Below are 18,925 nucleotides of genomic sequence, written 5' to 3' on the forward strand. Positions count from 1 at the left end.
ACATGCTGAAGTCAATGACAATTTTGCCATTGACTTGAATGGAGCTATAATTTCACCTTCATTTTTAACTTTCTCTGTGCTCAGGTAACCATTTTGTCTTGAGACCTTTTCTTGAATCTAACTTTAAATGATCAGCAAAAAATATGTATGTGTGTATATATTTTTTGCAGCATTAAATTATGATAAAAAGCAAATAATGAGTGTAAAGTTTTATTTTTTAAATAATGAAATATAAATAAAAATAAAAGATTCCAAGACTTTAGTAGTTAATTCCACAAACAATAAATATTCTTGAGCTGAAAATTAGCATATATGATTATTTCTTGTTTGGAATACACTTTCATGATTTTGACACACACAGTGGACATATTCCTAAGCTTGATTAGGAGGCTTAAGCAACATAAAGTCATAGAATCATAGAATCATAGAATCATAGAATCGCAAGGTTGGAAATGACCTGCAAGATCATCTAGTCCAACCACCCTCCCATTCCCAGTACCACAAGCTACTAAAGCAGGATTTGATAACCTATTTTATAAGAATCCTGTGCCACAATGAATTTCAGGATAAAAATTTACTCACTCTTTCACTTCACCCTCAACCCTGGCTGAAGCATGATCTTTAATTACACTTCATCTTTCCCTTCAACTTACTCTCTCTTAATTCTAGACTATCTTTTCTCATGTAAACATTGATGTGTCTACGTGGCAAGAAAAAAATAACAAAATATCAGCTAAGTTAAATTCTAGCCTGGCCTATCACAAGATTTTAATGATTGATATTCTGGAATGGGGCATGTCATTACATGAAGGGTATGAAGAAGGGATCCTATAGATGTGCTCGTATAAGTCTTTGCTGCTGAACATGAAACCAAAGACTGTAGGATGTCATACATAAATCTTTCCATGATTTCTTTCAGGACTTTACTCTAATTATTTCCAGTGTTGTGATAGTATATCAGCTTCCCTTGGGTACTGTGTAAATGTATAGTAAAGACAATTCCAAACCCCAAATCTGACAATCTTGATAGACAAGACAGAGTACAAACTAATGCTCAGAGGGGAAAGAATAGTCTTCCTAAGGTCATGCTGAAAGACTGTGACAAAGAGAATAATTACAAGTCTCAGACCAGTGCCTGAACTACTGAGCTGGCAAAGGCAGGTGGGAATACTTCCAGCTGTATGTGGTAGGAATCTCCATTAGCAATTTTCTTACTATTACTTAGTCATAGCAAGTGAAGGTCTTTGAAGTTTTAAGTGTCTGCCAACCCATATATATTTTTCACATTGAAAATGTTCTAAATTGTTCAATTTTATTTAAGATGTGATATAAATGCCATAAAAAGGAATAAATGCAAAGTGTCACTTCAGAATGACCAGGCGAGTACTGTACATGTGGTATTTTCATTAGTTACCTATTTAAATTAGCTAGATAAAGAGAAAGTCTTATACTAAGCATTACACCACATAATGGAATGGCACATAGAGCCTCTATTAGTTATCATGAATCTCTTTAATACTAACTGTAAAGAAGGACAAGTCAGAATGAAAAATTAATGACTGAAGACCAAATAACTAGAACAAGATGTAGAAAACATGCATTCCTCTATTTTGCAAAATATATCCATTTTTCGAAACTCATGTTTTTCTCCATTAGTGCAAAAATAGAAGTTCTAGAGTTTTATCCTTGTAATAAAGTTTTGAAAATAGCATGTTTTCTTCTTCTTTTTTTTTTTTTTTTTTCATTACAAAAGATAATAAAGCAAAACAGAATACAAAACAAAATGTTATTCTGGAGTGTATTATCATGGCATGTGAATTCTATAAAGAATAAATATAGACTTCAGAGAAAGTATAAGACAGAGTGAAAATTACTACATGTCATGTAGAAGAATAAAACAACAGTTGAGACACTTCGAGAGAAATCTCAGAAAAGCTTTCTTGTTGTTATTGACTTTTAAATTTTGAGGTCATTTTCAAGGTTCACGGGCAACGTGAAAGTTGCCGGAGGAAATTGGTATGAGACTGCTTATATTGCATCTTTCAATCAAAATGTATTCCGATATAATAATTGAACTAACATTATCCTTCAGCTGGATGCTTTCAAAAATGTTCCTAGTTTGAACTGGTAATGAGCAGAACAATTTCTAGTGCTCACAAGAAGGGTGCTTCTTGACAGAGCAGCAAGGAAGAAAGATTATGTGAAAGGTCAAAATAAATGTCATAGAAATAGAAAATTGAAATTTTCTGTGCTGGTTGTATTATTTTAACTCAAAAATTGCTATTACTTTTAAGATATAAAGGTCTTGTTAAAATTACTGTGAAATCTTTCCATGACTCAGAAAAGTCATTCACACTTCAAAGACTGTAGTTCTTAAAAGATATTATCACAACAAAATATATTTACATCAAAGAAGGACAAAAGAAGGACTTACTTTATAAATGTGTTCCTCTTCCTTTCCCTGTTGTACCAATACTGAATTCTCAAGTAGTTTACAACCTTCTTTAGTGAACAGGCTCTCTGTGCATAGACTAACATGAGAGAACTGTTAGAAGGAAAATCTGTTTCCTTAAACTTATCTCCCCATGGGATAGATCTGCAAAGTAATAGCAAAATTGAGATTATTAAAGAACAGTTTCTCATTACAGGAAAAATACGCAAAATCCTGATTGAGTGCAACTTATTTTTTTATTCATCACATCTTGAACAGAAGTGATTAAGCAGCACGCAAACAACTGGGAACATAGGCAAAGCTGACTTCCCAAGAACTAACTCTAAGGATAATAATGGAAGAAACAAAAGTCTTCTATTTTTCTAAAAAATACTATTCTTCAAAGACTGTGCAGATATAATAGCTTCAGTTTAATAATTATCTCAGCAATATCTAGTTCTCAGAGATCAACAGTGCCAGCATGTGTTTGACCACCTTCAACCTGTGGCTCATCATGAGCTTGATGACTTGCACCTTTATACCCAGCTAAGCCAGGTTCAGTCTTATGTGGTCTTCCTTGGAACATGTAGCTTTTACTTCAGTATCAAAGATACACCAACGTAATTTGTAAAGTTCAGTGCTATTGCAGATTTTTATTTCTGTCACGTGTACTTGAATAGTGAACAGGAGGATTTATTTCAGGGACTGAACTGGGAATTACATCTTTCTTTTATCTTACTTTATGCCTCGTGTTATTCGCTTCACTTTGCTTTAGCTCCACAGCTGTATTTATGCTAGTTACTTGAGCAGGGCTGAGGTACAGGTCTGAATGCTGGTGTGTGGCTCATCCTCAGTTGTTTTATGCCATCTAAAGCAGTGTGTTCTGGGGTCAGCACATAAGTTATTTTGCTATGACTGCCTTGTTGCAGTTTGATACATGAGCAGTATGTGCAGCCATATAGGCTACCTACTGACTGCAAGCTCAGAGAACAAGTTCTTGCCTACTTCATCCCCTTTTTATAGTGTTATCCACTGTCATAGCCTTTAGAGACAGCTCAGGTTTTATGATGTAGAAATGCTCCAGGTATAGACTCTCAAATTCTGGGAAGTGAAAAATTGATATCTGAAACAGCAAATTACATCATATAATACACCAAAAAGTAAGCACATTTACTCAAACTGCTTAGGTGTTTTTTGTACAAATGTTGTAGTACCTCATTAAGCCATTCCAAATAATATATATATATTTTTAATCCAGAAGCATGCTTTCAAAAACTATGTTTTCATACTTTTCTTCAAAAAAATATGTCATTTTTTGTCAACTTACCCTTGAGTTCTAAAAAAAAAATGTTACAAAATAAGTTGTTCCATTTGGTGTGAAAAAATATGTATCCTCTCTACAGTGCTGAGGTTTTATGAAGAAAATGTAACAATTGGAGTCAAAGCTACCTCCTGCAATAGGAAACCAGCATTTTGATGACTTTTGATCCTCAAAATAACATCGGATTGACAGTTAAAAGCTTAAATCTGGTCAGAGCTCATAAATAGACTAGCTTGTAGATACACAGCAAGGTATAGAAGCTGTGAAGAAAAAAATTTATCTACACATATTATGGTTCATATCTTGTTTATGCTGATTAACACAAGAACTGCCCAAACCAACTCTAAATCTAAGAACTTGCACTTGCTATTTTCAGTATTTCAGTATTATTAAGTACTAATTTAAAACTAATATTCACATCTTAATTATTTCTCTTTCTTCTTTTCTCTGTCTTATTTTTTTTTCTTCTTTTTCCTTTCCCTCTCTCTTTCTTGTTTCCCCTCTATTTGCATTCAGATTATCTGAATTTCCATCTAACAATTGTATAACTGAGATGCTTTATTCTCCACTGGGTGCATTTTTCAATAGCTGGTCTGAAATTTCACTGGCTCATAAAGTTTTAGAGCTGCATTATCACATAATCATTGGGCTGTCACTCACTTGGAACATATTATAGAATTTCAATAACACAGGAGTCAGGAGCTTCCTTAAGGAGAAGACAAGCAAATTTTGGGGCACGTTTTTCATGAAGGACTTCAAATAGCTGTGTGAATGGGGTCTGTTTTACAGTTTGCCTAATACAATTTGCTTTTCTCTAGATTACATTTTTACTTCAGCAAAGTTAATTTCAGTCCTAATCAAGGTAAACTACAATGAAATAAAAAGGTCTTATGAATGTCTCATGGCAGTATATGTCTAAATTATCATCTTAAATTGTGCTTGGTAGACTGTGAATTTTCCATGAAATCACACTTTTCTTATTTTTCACCTCAAAGAATGAAAGATAACCAGGGAAATATTTCTGAAACACCAAATACAAAGTTGAGGATTTACTAGGGTTTATTATGTTTGAAGTCTTATGAAACATAAGAATTCTTAGCACGTCTACCACAGTAGACACCAGATGATACAGAAACAGTCCTTACTGCAGAAAGTTAAAGTAGTACTCCCATTAGCAATGTTGTGTTACAGTTATACACCTTTTTGGATTCCTTTTTTCCTGCATCATGCATAGATTTAGATTCTGGAGCATAGGAAGTTCCACACAAACGTGCACAAGAACTTCTTTACGGTGAGATGACGGAGCACTGCGACAAGCTGCCCAGGGAGGTGGTGGAGTCTCCTTCTCTGGAGATGTTCAAGACCTGCCTGGAAGCCTACCTGTGCGACCTGCTGTAGGGAACCTGCTTTGGCAGGGGGTTTGGACTCGATGATCTCGGGAGGTCCCTTCCAACCCTACTTTTCTGTGATTCTGTGATTCTGTGATTTAACAAGGGAAGTAGATGGTATCTCTCCATAGGACATATAATGTACCTGAAACCTTATCTTGCGGAGGTGCCTACAACCTGAGTGAAACAGATTTACAGCAGTAGTTTCTTTTTATCCTGATTCATTTCTTGATGTATGTGACTGCTTCTTGGCGTGATAATTAGAAGTCCTAGCTGAGTGTCTCATCCTGCAACTCTAATACCTGGCTCAGGCTTTTAAGTGACACGCTGGGAGTCAAGCATCTGAAACTCAAACTTGTCCTCAATTCCATTCATATCTCCGAGATAAGAACACCTTTCAGTTCATATGAACCACGCTAATGGTGATAGTGTAGACACAACATACAACATGACAGTTGCCCTTACGAGGCTCCCTGTGCGTATGCTGATATTACGCAAAGGAAGCATGAAATTTTATTGCCTATTTTTGAATTGCCATTTTTTCCTGCCTCCGTAAGCCATATTTTGAGGCTGTTTTTGTTTGTTTTTCATCATCTCACTGTGTCTTCTGTTGTTTACATATCTTGTTGTTCAGTGATTGCTGCTTCTGTATTATTTTCCCCAAAAAATGCTTAATCATTTGGAGTGATTCTAGAGCTGTCCTAGATACCAGAGATTACTGAAGATAAGAACAAGACAGAATTTGAAATGTGTTTCTACTTCATTTCTTCTTGTATCTAAGTCATGTTTTCTGTATGCTTCACTGCCCTGTGGTACAGTGCTGACGTTAAGAATGTGGCTTATGAGAAGATGAGGGACTACAAATTAAATCTTATTTATCTTTTCCACTGCAATACGAGTTTGTTCCTTTTCACAGTAATGTGTTAGATATGATATTCTAAAATACTTCTTTCCTAGCTGACTTTTCTATCCCACACACTCTATTTTGTGACTTTTGTTTTGATTATATTTAAACAGTTTTGGTTTTTTTTTTCTACCAGAAATGTCACTCAGTGAGCTAATTTAAATTCTTCTTAAACTAATTAAAAATTGTCAAATTAACTTTAATATTCCAAACTGTAAGAATAAATACAATACAATGTGAATTTCTATGAGCTGCATTCTGAAATCTGGTGTCGGTTTTTAAGCCTGGGATAGGTCTACATGGATGTGACAGACAGACTATAGCTCACACTGCTGCTTTCCTGCTAAGAAGAACAGGCATAAAGTGATTCTGATCAAGAAACCAGCAAGTTGTGGTTGTCTGTCATTTTTGCATTAAATTTCTTTCAGAAACATATGCTGATTTGACTCAGTAGGAAAGGGCTACCTCTTTATGATAGAAAATCAGCATCAAATCCAGAAGATGTTAGGTTACATTCTTTGACTTTAGGGAGAGCTGTCTTAAACATTTTGTCTCCAAACAGAACTATCACATTCAAGTTGCCTATGGAGAATGATTCCCTACTCCTTTGAATTCCCAAACCACATTTGTGAATAGTCTGGAAGAGTATAAAGTAGCCAAGGCCAAAGCAGAATCAGATATTATGCCAAGATAACAGAGTAGATCTTAATGTACAACTGCAAAATCTTCTGACTAGGTACTAGCTGGTTTACTAGTAAACGTATGTGCTTGTATGTGAATGAAAGCTTGAAACTTATTTCCAAACACCAGTTAAACACCTTGATTGTTCTTCAGTGTGCCAAGGAATAAAGAAATTGCTATTCTCAGGTACTAACTACATCCTTAAGTTACTACATTACTCTACAATTCTAGTCTTGACTTTCCAAGGTCATAAAAGCAGTCTGTATTAAAACAAAGAAAATACATTTTCCAAAGCCACATTTAGCAGCTTACTCAATGAAACATCCCTTTTTTCCATTAACCTAAAAGGACTTGACTCAGAAACATAGATCCATTTAATTAGTCTCAGGTTACAAACTGAAAATCAATAGTTATTTTCAAAAGATAAATATTCTGTTTGAAATATGTCAAGATATTCTGTGAGGTAACTTTTCTTAAGCAGGAAAAAGCGATCAGACAAATAGCTATCCAATTCCAGGGAGCAGAATTTCTTTTCTAGTAGTTATTAGACATTTCAGACAAGCACTCCGATTACTTGCATGTACGTAGGTGATTTAGAACTTTCCAAGAATGAAGCAACCAACAACAATGTAACAGCTCAGAATCAGGTAATTCAAAATTGCTTCAGCTTCTCAATCCAAGTAGACTGAAAAAGCAAAATCCGTGACTGAAAGCAAAATATGTAAAATAAAGCAAATGTAAATGTGTAGAAAAAAATATATATTTCATGCCAAATAATATATTTTTTTACTCTTCTCAAAGTGAAAATACAGAGTTGTCATACAGAATCAGATTGTGCTTTACATGTTCATTACATCTATTAATGAAAAGTCACACATATATAAGTAACCTAACATAAAAGATAAATTATTATTCAGGATAATAGTTGAGATAAATATCTGTGGTTTGTGACTGCAAGAACCCTAAAACTGACTGAAGGTGGAAGAAAAATAATTTAAAAATATATATATTTTTAATACTACCTCTTTCAACTGCAAATGAACAAGTTTCTGTCAAGAGTGGGCAGTGAATTGTGAATTAAGTAAGACATATGAAAATTAGTTGCATCTATCAATAAATTACTTAAAAGGTGTTGTAACAGCCTTGAAAATACTATAGACTTCATGAGATGAAAACTAATAACACTGTTCTAGTAAGGAAAGAAAAAAAAAAACAAACAAAGAATTAGAGAAGTCACAAATCATTGTTAATTTTCATTTGACTGAATGGCAACATGTAACTCAAATCAGATTTAGGGAGTGAACCCAGGAAGAATTGATTTGGAAGGAGTCAATACTGTAGTAAGAGGAATACGAAAGTTCAAGTTTATTAGTCATTCCCAAGAAAGAAGATCTCAAATATTCACCTGAAAAAAAACAAAAAATGCAGTGCAGAGAAGCAGTTGAAGATATTACCCCCCTGCAGAAAAATAAACAACCAAACAGTTTAATTTATAATCACATTTTATTAGTTTAATCTTTTGTTTTTTTAACTTTTCTTACAATATTCATCTATAGTCATGAACAGCTTCCTTAAATTTACTAAGGAGGATAACGCCTTTTTTTCTTTTTAAAATTTTCAGTTTTTAATGTTTAAAACAAATTCAGAATAAAGTGAAATAGTTCTAGTTCCCTGGAGCTGATACATTAAAAAATTGCTATGTTCACTGATGCACTCTTTTAGTGCCTTGGGCATGGAACAGTTTTAGAAATCTGAGGAGCTGAAGTTGTTCCTGTTAGGCATCCAGCTGCCAAATATCTTAAGGGAAATTTTAAGTTATTGGGTGAGTGAAATAGTGTCCTGTAAGAAGTGTCAGCTAACTCTTGTTTTTCTAAAGAGAAAGAGGTAAAAGAACACATGGCTCTGATTAATCCATTGTTTTCAAAAACATCCCACAGGCAACTCACAAGATTATGGATGTTTTGCTTGTTGATCATCTTAATAACTTTTTTATCAGTAGAATATTGTATTTTTCTTCTTTGCTTCTTTACTTCATCTACTTCTATGGACTGTCTCCTGTAATGGTATACTTAAATCACCACAGAGCATGAATAAAATATACTACAGTATTTCCTAATTATTTCTTATTTCTTATTCAGGAATTTCTATTTTCTGATTATTTCTATCACATTTCAGGTAGTGATGTAATATTCTAGTTACAATCAACCATTCATCAAAATGTAATGCATCTGGGAATATTTTAGTTTATGCTCATTCACTTTCTCTAAATCTTTATCTTATAGGGACATTACAATAAGTCACCAAAATACTGTTACTATTATTCTAACAGGCCTGGACAATTCTTACTTGACACATTTGAACCAATTTTTTTTACATTTTTTTACAACATGCAGGATTTCATAGCTCATAAGGATATTGAAAAGGAAAAAAAAAGAGAGAAAAGTCTTGTGTATGTTGATTGGAAATTAATTTGAATTCTGGTCCAAGTTTCTGATTGTCAGAGAACAAGATTAACAAACATAAGGAGAAAAGGGCAACTTTTCCCCTTTCTTTCTTTCCCTTTATGTAGAAAGGGGAAAAAAAAAAAAAAAAAAAAGAAAACAGCTGGGTAAGGGAAATTTTGTAGGACAGATAAATGGAAATGAAGACATAATGAACTGAAATTCCAATTAAAGACAACATACTGTTAAGAACTAACCGGTGATACCAGACAAGATCTCAGCACCAATAGTCCTTAGGGTTAGAGGACTAGAAAAAATGTTTTTTGTTTTTTTTTTTCTCTTAGTAATTATCACAATTAATTTTAAAAGAAGATATTTCTAGACTTTGATAAAGAATAATCCTCAAAACTTGCTGCCAGTGACTTCTGTACAATAATTAATATTTTCCCTTTATAAGAACAAATATAGCATCCTTGTGTATCTGTGTTCTCTGGTTTATTTCAGTAAGAGTTTAAGAGTATGTGATGCGTGAAAACTACCACAGAAAAGTTGGCTTCTTGATTAAAGAGAGGTCTTGTTTAAAATTTAAGGACATTGGAATTCATAATTCTACCTATGTCAGATGGCTATCAGCAGGATAAGAAAACCATAATGAGAACATTGTCGGAGGTGTATTAGAAGCAGACTCAGAAAATTGAATCACTACTTGAAATAAATAAATTTTCAGCTGGTTGAAGGATCACCGAGATTTTTGAGAGAAGCACAGGATGTGCAGAGGAAAAGTGATAATTTTGCCACCAGAACTAGAAACTGAGAAATAAGCTTATAGAAACAGGAACCATTTATACCTACTGATATTCTGCCTGGAAAAAAAATAATAATAATAATAAAAAATCATTGAACAGCTGTGAACCACAACCATTTCACACAACAATTTCTCACTGTTTGGGGAGAATCATAGAATAGTTTGGGTTGGAAGGGACCTTAAAATCTTCTATTTTCATGTTCCAGTTCTCTTAGGTCAGGTTACCCAAAGCCCTATACAACTTGTCTTTGAACATAACTTTCGAAGGCAACCTGTTCCAATATCTCACTATCCTCTGAGTAATCACAGAATCAGAGAATCACAGAATCGTAGGGGTTGGAAGGGTCCCCCAGAGATCATCGAGTCCAACCCCGCTGCCAAAGCAGGTTCCCTACACCAGGTCACACAAGTAGGTGTCCAGGCAGGTCTTGAACATCTCCAGAGAAGGAGACTCCACCACCTCCCTGGGCAGCCTGTTCCAGTGCTCCGTCACCTCACCGTAAAGAAGTTCTTGTGCACATTTGTGTGGAACTTCCTATGCTCCAGCTTCTGGCCGTTTCCCCTTGCAGTGTCTCTACACATTACAGAAAAGAGTCTGGCCTCGCCACTCTGCCATCTACACCTTAGATATTTATAGACCTGGGTCAGGAGGACTGAGGATCCCTCTCAGCATTCTTTTCTCAAGGCTAAACAGACCCAGTTCAGTTAATCTTTTTTTCATGGGGGAGATGTTCCAGGCCCTTCACCAACATTTCATTTCAAATATTTTATCTAAATCTACTGTCTATTAGTTTAAAGATGTTACTTCTTGTTTGTAGGCCTCCTCTATGTTTTGAAAGGCTGGTATAAGGTTTCCCTGGAGCCTTCTCTTCTCCAGGTCCAACTCCCTCAACCTGTCTCCATATAGGAGGTGCTTCAGCCCTCTGATCATCCTCATGGCACTCATTCAGATCCATTCCTACAGGTCCATGTCCTTTTTATGGTGAGGATCAACAGAATAAGCTATAAACTAACTAGGGAAATTCAGGTTACAGAAAAGGTAACTATATTTATCCCAGTAAAGCTAGTATGCTAGACACAAAGGGAAAGAAACTGGCTGTGTAGTTCTCAGAGGTATTAAAGGAAATTGCCCTTCGAGGCCTATTCAAACATGGAATAGGTAAATACTTTTAGAGTGTATTTTAGCCCCAGTGATAAATTTGCTTTTACATACAGAAGATTTAATTTATTTTCTTGATATTCAGCCTTCCTAGCATGTCTCACAGAGTACGTGTATTCAGTTGAGCAAATGATGCTATCTACATTAACAAAACAGTTATAAGACAAGCAGAAATGAATAGCCAATTCAAGATCATACAGAAAATTTCTCCCTCAAATTACATACTTTTTGAGGTATGCCTGTTATTGCAATTATTACTGTGAAAAAAACTGGATTATTCTTGTGACCTGGAGTCTGACAGACTCCAGTGCTTTACTTTCACATGTGAAAAACTTGCCGGAATGAAGACAAGAGAGAACATCTGTCGACTTTTGTAGAAATTAAATTTCCCAATTCTCTCCACAAGTTATTAATAATATGTGAAGCAAACTAATATTGACCAAAGTATTTTCAGTAATAACATTACTAAATATTAACTAGCTACTCCTCCATTCACTTCTATATGCTGGTCAGAGAAAGACTAACTAAAACTCACAGGTGTGCTGTTTATAGCACAAACTAAAGTATTTAACTATATATGTATCACATTTGAAGAGCTAGTTTTACCTTTCAAGTATTTATAAAGCAATTTCGCTGGCGTGCTACAAAGCTGTGTTAGATTCACTTGTCAAGCGTGTTAGAAATGTTTCTCTTAGGGCAGACAAATCTTTCAGGAAAATCAGCAGGGATTTCAGTTATTTCCTCTGTATATCATCTTTCTGTTTCAGCATCCTTTTGGTAGCAACATCTTTTTGCAGTGTACAATCACATGCAAGCCTAGCTTTTCTGAAAACTGCAACTGTTCGGAGTCTGAAGACTAGGCCCAAAAAGAATAAAGCAGTATATAAAAAAAATCATTGTAGTCCTTTTGCAATAGTGGATTGCTTACCTGACAGGTTGATATTAAATTACAGTGGCACATTTTGAGGCTAACAAACTAATTGGCCAGCACTCTTTATCCACTACATAATAAAATAAATGTGGCAATGAAAGCTCATTCACATGTCTGAAAACCAGGGCAGAAATCCCAGCCACAGAAATTTATCAGCAAGCTTTCTTTGACAATTATTGTTGGATTTCATTATGTGATTATAAATATCGAAGCTGTGAAAACTAGCAAATATATTGCAAAAATTTCAAGGGCCACCTGTGGGATATGGCCTGTGATTTAGTCTCTGAGAGCCTTGCAACTCAATTTTCCTTGCAACTCTTCATTTTCAGCTGTTAAATATTTTTAATTTTTACCCCCTTCTAACAAATATCACCAGGAAATCTTAAAAATCCCATCAGTTTCTAGATTATGGGCACACAACCCAAGGCAGACTAAAGAGAAAAAAAAAAAAGTCTGTAAAGAGATTTCTCTTTCATTTTCCTTTAATGGTACTGCAACTTCTTGTAATTATTGTGGGACTACTTTTTAAAAAGTGCTTCCTATGGCATCTTTTGGGGTAGTGAGGCTGAGTAGTTACCATTAGACACATCTAAGAGCTGCCTTTAGACAGATGCACTCACGGTTTTCATTTCCCACTCCTATATCTCCTCTAGTGTGAAGAATTGGCTCAACTGACAGGGCAAACCAGAAAGCTCTTGGAGTGAGATACATTAGAGTGGATGTAGTTGTCTTCATCTGAGCTAGATATCTGATGTCCTTTTATAGGTAATGGAAGGAAATATGCTATCTTAGATATGATTCATCTGATTTATTTTAGACATTTATTTTGATGTGAGATGAATCACAAGTAAAGTGTGTTTATATCTTTCCACTGACATTATCAAGAGTCTAGACAACTAATTCAGATGCAGATGTCTATATTTATCCTGATTAATCCAGTCCGTGGGGATAAAATACTTCCAGCAGCGTTTGAAATGAAAATCTATGGTCATATCTGGGGAAAGACTGAAAAAAATACACACATCTAGAAAAAGCCTGACTGACTACAGGAATTATTTTTGAACCTGAGATGAAATCTTATTCCATTTAGTTTGGATCATTTCCATCACATAATTTGGATGCTGTTCCTCTTAGTTTCAGGGCCAAAGGAAAAAATATCCTTTGTTTCCTATACAAGTACTGTCACCATGACCAAGTTCAATTTTCCTGATTAGTGGATTAGCACATTCATCTGAGTACGTCATTTACTGCTGGGGCTGTAAATAGTCTATAGAATGTGCTTTTATTTTTCTGGAAAACTGAGATTGGTTTTCAAGCAAAACAAATGTGTATACTTTTTTTTCTTAGAGGCACAAAGGAAGATCATAATGGATGACTGGGCCTCATATGCCTAAGGCTGACTGATTAATAGAGTCGTCTGTACATGCCTTGCATCAGTATGTCAAGAATTAAACCTTGTTAATCAGAAAAGATTAGGCATTAGAAATAAATTCAAACTGTTGCATGGGCCAGAAATGAAAGTGATATTTCAAAATATCACTTTTTATCAAAATATTACAGCATTGTTTTTTCTTGGAGGACTATTACATGAATAATTAGATTTGTAACATTATAATTAATATAAAGCTCTGTCTCATCATTTTTAAATTTAACAACAAAATTTTATCACAGAGTCACTTTCCAAAAAAAGTCTTGTAAAAATCATGAGCTGTGTCTTTTTGTCTATTTTATTTGCAAGTTTATGAGACAGAGAAAAGAATCCTAATCTTATATGGCATTGAATTGGGAATTCACCCATTTTGAAAGCCCACTCAATTTGTTTTCAGTAACAAAATCTACAAATTTAACGGAAATGTTAAAACGTGCTATGTTTTCATATAGAGAGAAGAATGGGGATTTTTTTCACCTAAAATGAAGTTTTAGAATTTCTAATAGATCTAGTAGTTTTAATTTACTGACACTTTAGTAATCTAATATTTTTCATATCTATAGAAAATTGTAAGAGAAAATGCAGCTTAGGTTCAAATTATTCCAATCCTGTTTCCACAAAACTAATTTTCCTCTCATCCCGAATTACAGGGCTGTCAGTCTACACTTGGTGCCAATAAGGGCCATGGAAAAGATTAGCTTGAATTTCATCACACAGCACTTAAAGGACAGCCAAGTGGTCAGACCAAGCCAGCACAGGTTTATGAAAGGCAGGTCTTAAATGACTAATCTGATCACCTTCAATGATAAAGATGACCCAATTAGTGAATGAGGGAAAGGTTTTTTACTTGGAGTACACAAGCACTGTGGTCACTTTGGGCCTCTCACTATGAGAAGACTATGGAGCTGCTCAAGCATGTGCAGAGAAAAGCAATGAAGCTATTGAATGGACTAGACAACAAGACTTATGAGGAGTGGCTGGAGAAACTAGGCCTATTTCCTTTGGAAAAGGCTGAGAGGAGACCTTATAGCTCTCTACAACTGTGTGAAACAAGGCTGTAGTAAGGTGGCTGTTGGTCTCTTTTCTTGGGTGAAAAATGACAGAATGTGAGGAAATGGTCTCAAGTTTAATCAGGGGAGGCTTATATTGAGCATTAGGAAAAAAATTGTTGTGGAGATGGTGACCAAGCATTGGAACAGGTTGACCAGAGAGGTGGTAGAATTTCCATCCCTGAAGGTATTTAAAAAATATGTGCACATGGTGATTAGGGGCATGGTTGATTGGACTTGCTGATCTCAAAGGTCTTTTCCAACCTAAATGATTCCATTATTCTATAAAATACATTGACTTAGTACTATAGTTAATAAAGTACATCTTTACTGCAGTGTAAATAAAGCTATAAAGGGATTATAATAATCTCCAGAACATGTTTTATTAATTCAAAATGAAAGCATTGTAAGCTCAGGTTTAAAGTTAAATGCAAATTAAATACCAGTATGTTAAATGCAAATCCTTGCAAATGATACCTACTATTCCTTGCCTTCACTCTCTAAAATAATGACTCCTATTTCTTTCTATGGAAACTACAACAAAGAGTAAAATAACACTATTAAATAGAGCAAATTCTCGGATGAAAATCACTAGTTTTAAACATAGGCATCACTTCTATGCATTTTCACCAGTCTGTCTCACTCCAATTTATAGGAGGGAGAGGAGGTTTTTTTTATTATCTATATACCCGGGCATGAGATTAAGAAACAATGGTTCAAATGTTGGTCCAACCAGTTTATTACAAATCTTAATGAGGGAAATGGGGAAGGGAAGGACGGACACTATTATGAATTAGGGTAATGGGGAAGGGAAGGAGGGCAATAGAAAAGCCAGAAAAGAAGAAGCAAGGAGTCTTGATAGGAAGCAAGGGGGAGATAGTCACCACCATGGATCCAGCGAGGCTCATAGTTCAGTCTCTGATCTTCAGTAGTGGTGGGTCGTCAGGCAGAGTTGTTCTGTTCACAACAACGACGACCATGGTGATGACGGCCCCTTTTCAATAGTTTCAAAGTGGTTGAGTCAGTTGTCTTTGGAGTGACAGCTCAAACCCAAAGTGGTTGAGTCAGTTCTCCTTGCGGTGGCAGCTTCTGGCTCTGGGATCTCAGCAGGAACCTCCTTTGTTCTTATCTTTCTGGCCTTCCCAGCAGATAAGAGGAAGCAGGGAGGCACCAACTTGTATCTTGCCTTCACAGGATACAATGGTATCATCCCCCAGCCTTCCATGCTAAGCTGGAGTGGTTTAGTCACAGGCCAGATCTTCCGCCAGTGAACACTCCTGAGCACTCTCTTCCGCTCTTCTACAGAGCAAGCAGCTCTGGGGGAAGGGGCTTTCAAATGTTCCCAAAGCAATATCGATTGTCACACGTTTAGCACCTATCACTTGCCTCCTTGACAAGTCACTCAGAGTCTTATCACAAGAAAAACCTCAGGAAGCAAGCTTTGAGCCAAAAAAAACAAAAAACAAAAAACAAAAAAAACAAAAAAAAACAAAAAACCAACCAACCAACCAACCAAACAAACAAAAAAAAAAACAAAGAAGTTTTCACACCAGTCATGAGCAAGGGCCTGCATGCCAACAGTGAAGGTGATCCACTACTGCTGTTACCACTGCTGAAACACACCAATTACTTTCTCACTGTGCTCACATCTGCTGTTTGATCTCCATAAATGTTCAGTAAGCATGGATGGATGTCAATGGGTGCTAGTTTTTCCACATGAAATAATTCAATTCCACACCTTTGCTTCATACACACTTCCATGTCAGATTCCATTTTGTCTGACTGATCCTTGGCTATCATCTGTCACATAGAAACAAAATGTAACAGGCCACTGGTGTGAAGGTTCAACCTCTACTACTGTAGGACCAACATCCACCTTTGATGCTGTGGACCAAAATGATAATACAAGAGGCATTATTTTTGCAGTAGCCCTTCTATTATGATTTGTCTATATTAGCTTACAAAGCCCAAATTATAATAGCAATGTCATTTTTTTATGACTTTTTTTTTTCATTTTATTTAACTATTGAAGTCATTAAAAAACAGAATTATTCTTGTGCATTTGCATGAATTTTCACAAGTTAAAAAAAATACGTGTGTTTACCCCTGAATCTCCACTGTGCATTTCCAGAAGGTAACATCTATTAATAGCTTGTGGTTGCAGTTGTGTTCAGCTTCTTGGTTCTGTCACACAGTTTCTCTGTGTTTGTACAGTACTTAGATCTGTGATGTTGTGATCCTTTATTCCGCCTTGAAACAGGTCAGCTCTTCATTTTTTCATTCTGATAATCATTCTGAACAACTTTCCCTAGTATTAGACTTCAGCTGCTCCCACGTAGCATAGCTACATTTCCCAGTTGGTAAATTTTGATATTTCAAAAGGATTTATTTTGAATTTTAAGACCAAACTATAAAAAAAATGTTATTGTCTTTTTATTAATTCCTGAATCCAGAGAGATGTATAAGTAAATTTATAAATCCTTCTTAGGATACATGATAATTACACAGGCATCATGTAATTCTCAACACTTTTAAACTTTATCATTAAGATTTTCTGGGTCTGACTGCTCCATTCAATTAAATCTTATCATCCCTATCACAAAAATTAAGTATGTTTTGAGATCAGGAACTGAACAAACTTAATTAGAATATTTTGCTGTAAAATATGAAGTAAAATCTTAATATACGGAACAGAGTATTTCACAGATAAACCATATTGAGTCAACACAATTAAATTTCCTGAGGATATTATTATTTTTATCTTGTTATGTCATTCAGTTTAATAAATGATTATACAATATTTCTATTCTTTTGCTAGTTTTAATAATCGTCAAATGGAATAAAATCTTACCTTCTAGAAGAAGAATGCCAGGTACTTCCTAATCCTCTTAATTTTTTTGGCAACTCATGCTAGATAAAAAGCAGAGAATAGAGGAAAGCAATACAAATCAAACACTACTAAATCCTGGATGTTTGCAACTTAGTCCCACTTCTTGCCTAATAAAAGGTCACTGAGAGTGACATTTAGCATTCCTTTATACTTTACACAGATGTCTCTGTAAGAAACACAAACAAAATCCAAGCCACAGCAAAAATCTGGTCTGGTTCAGAAGAAATTTGCCTGTCATTTACCTGTTTTTCAGTAGTTTATTTTATCAAAAATAGACTTGTGCTCCTGCCAGAAGTTGTTATTTTGTGCCTTATTTAATCACATTATCATGCCTATGTGGCAGGCGAGACACAATGATCAGACAGGTGCTTTTCCCAGGAGTTCCTTGTATTCCTAGTTTGCTGACACTTGCAATTTCCCCAAATGTGGGAAGCTCTGTGATGTAATTTGTCATAACAGTGGGCTGTATATGCACTTTTCTCTGACATATGTTTGAGCCAGGGAGCACTGTCATTTTAGGAAGTAAGAGGGGAACCTCAGTTTTGGCTAAGAGGTACTTGAGATGGCTCCTCCAAGAAGGTAATGCAGCCAATAGCCCAGCTGAATTGCCTCTACATCATTGCATGCAGCATGGGAAATAAACAGAAGGAGTTGGAAACTATGATGAAATTAGAAAACTGGCCTAATTGCTATCACAAAAACACTGTGGGATGAAGCGTGCAACTGGACTACTACTACTAACAAGGGCTACGAGCTTTTTAAAAGAGACAGGGAAGGTGGGAGGATCAGGGGTGTTACACTTTATTTTGAGAAGCGGATAGACTGTGAAGAGCTCCCTCTTGTAGACATTCATGACCAGGTGTGAGAATCCTTTGTTTTTTTTTGGCTCAAAGCTTGCTTCCTGAGGTATTTTATTGAGGAGGCAAGTGATGGATGTTGTGTGGCAATCAACATTGCTGTGTGGACAATTTTACATCTTTGGAGCTGTTTGCCTTCGGAAGATAGTGCTCAGGACTGTTTACTGGCAGAAGACCTAGCCTGTGACCAAATAACTCCTGTTTGCTATGGAAGGCTGGGGGATGATACCATTGTATCCTGTGAAGGCAAGATACAAGTTGGTGCCTCCCTGCTTCCTCTTATCTGCTGGCAAGGCCAGAAAGATAAGAACAAAAGAGGTTCCTGCTGAGATCCCAGAGCCAGAAGCTGCCACCGCAAGGAGAACTGACTCAACCACCTTGGGTTTGAGCTGTCACTCAAAGGAGAGCTGACTTGACCACTTTGGATTTGAGCTGTCACTCCAAAGACAGCTGACTCAACCACTTTGAAGCATTGAAAAAGGGCCATCATCGCCATGGTCGTCCTTGATCGTCGTCGTCAATAGAACAACTCTGCCTGACGACCCACCACTACTGAGGATCAAAGACTACGAACCTCGCTGGATCCAGGGTGGTGACTATGTCCCTCTTGCTGCCTATCAAGACTCCTTGCTTCTTCTC

The sequence above is a fragment of the Tetrao urogallus genome (assembly GCF_951394365.1).
Source record: "Tetrao urogallus genome assembly, chromosome: 2".
Classification (NCBI taxonomy): domain Eukaryota; kingdom Metazoa; phylum Chordata; class Aves; order Galliformes; family Phasianidae; genus Tetrao; species Tetrao urogallus.